Below are 1,748 nucleotides of genomic sequence, written 5' to 3'. Positions count from 1 at the left end.
CAGCAGAGGTTAATTCTCACCTGCTCCCATCTGCAGGCTCCACTTTCCCTGCACCATGCCTGGTACACTGAGCTGTGCCGCTGTGCTCCCCATCTCTAGTGAGCTGAATCTTTTTCCCTTTTTTTAATAATTTGTTTAAATTTAAATTTATTTATTTATTTATTTTTAATGTGACCAGAGATGGACAGAGCAAGCAAGGGAGAGAGAGAGCAAGAGAAAGTGAGAAAGCAAGCCACCAAGTCTGGGACTCAACCATGATCAGTCACATGGGAGTGTCCAGAGCCTTAACCACCACTGCCTGGCCACCTGTGAGCTAGGTTTTGTTTTTGTTTTTTTTTTTCCTTTTTTAGGAGAGGTTTTTGCTATAGGGTGCGTGCGCTCACCAAAAAGACAGAGAGACAGAAAGCGAGAAATCACCCCCTCTCAGATCTTAGGCATGCATGCACACATGCCCAGCGTGAGTTTAAGCCACCGGGTCTGGGACCTCAGTTGATTATAAGGGAGTCCAGAGACATAGCCATTATGCTAACCACTGGGCTGGTCCCCGAGCTAGGTTTTTTTAAAGGAACTGAACAATAGGAACCTACTTGGAAGGTGTGAATGTATAGGACTAAAAGATCAAGATCATTAGCTTCTCTACTGTTAAAGGCCTGGGGGAGCCAGTTACTTTGAGGAATTCATGACTCCCTGAGGCTAAGGATCAAAGGTCACTAGCCTCCCTCTTGTAAAGGACCAGTGACTGAACTTGTTATCTCAGAGGATCTGAATGACTGCCCAGATAAGAATTTAACTGAATTGTACTGGATGACTTGAAGATGCCACAGAAGAATGGAGGGACATAAAGATGCAACAGTTTTGAATACTTACACACTCACAAAAACTAATTATATGTTTGGATTTTCCCTTAAATCCACCAGTAATTAAATTTTCCATGGTTTCTTTACCACTCCCTAATGTAGTCACTTGAGCTTAATGTATTACTCATGGAAATTACTATGTCAGTGTTACTGAACCACCTAAAGTCCAATATCAAAGGACTGATAAAATCAGCATTGGTCTGTATCCTACACTCCAAGTCTAGGAGCATCCAAAATCTGCGAAGTCCTAAAATACTCCAGGACTGTATTCACTGCGGAGAGGAAGGAGCTTTTTCCAGCTCCTCCTCCTCTGTCTCTCTCTGGTGAATATACACGCCCTCTGGCAAAATTTTAAAAACACACATATACACAAATTTTAAAACATTATTAAACATCTAAAACCTCTCTTGGTTCCCCTTTAAAAAAAAAATGTAATAACCATTCAAAGCATTTGAAAATTATGGGGCCGGTAGATGGTGTGGCTGTTAAGGGCACTGGACTCCCTTGTGACTGACCACAGTTTGTGTCCTGGACCTGGTGGCTTGTCTTCTCACTTTCCTCTTTCTCACTCAGTCCCTCTCTGGTCAAATTAAAACAAACAAACAAACAAATATATAAATTTAAATAAAATAATTCTTAAAAGAAAATTAACCACTGGCTTAGGACCAGCAGTTGGCGTAATGGCTGTGTCACTTGACTCCCATGTAGTCAACCACAGTTCGAGTTTAGGACCAGTGGCTTAAACTCATGCCGGGCACATGTGCATGTGTGCCCAAGATCCTGAGAAGAGAATGGAAGAGAAGGGATTGTGGCGTGACCATCCCCCCCAGGGGGTGATTTCCCACTTTCTGTCTCTCTGTCTCTTTCTTTCTGGTGAGCACACACACCCTA

The 1,748-nt window shown here is 42.7% G+C and overlaps 1 protein-coding gene across 1 annotated transcript in view; it reads left to right on the top strand.

The window, feature by feature from the left end:
• Positions 1–1,748, top strand: part of DNAJC1 (DnaJ heat shock protein family (Hsp40) member C1) — a gene marked incomplete at its 5' end in the record, with an annotated part of 214,976 nt that overhangs the window by 125,948 nt on the left and 87,280 nt on the right. The gene's annotated exons all lie outside the window — the stretch shown is intronic.

The sequence above is a fragment of the Tupaia chinensis genome, unplaced genomic scaffold, assembly GCF_000334495.1.
Source record: "Tupaia chinensis unplaced genomic scaffold, TupChi_1.0 Scaffold000060_1, whole genome shotgun sequence".
NCBI lineage: Eukaryota > Metazoa > Chordata > Mammalia > Scandentia > Tupaiidae > Tupaia > Tupaia belangeri.
Note: the sequence above shows the minus strand (reverse complement) of the source record. Positions and strands in the feature narration are given on the sequence as shown.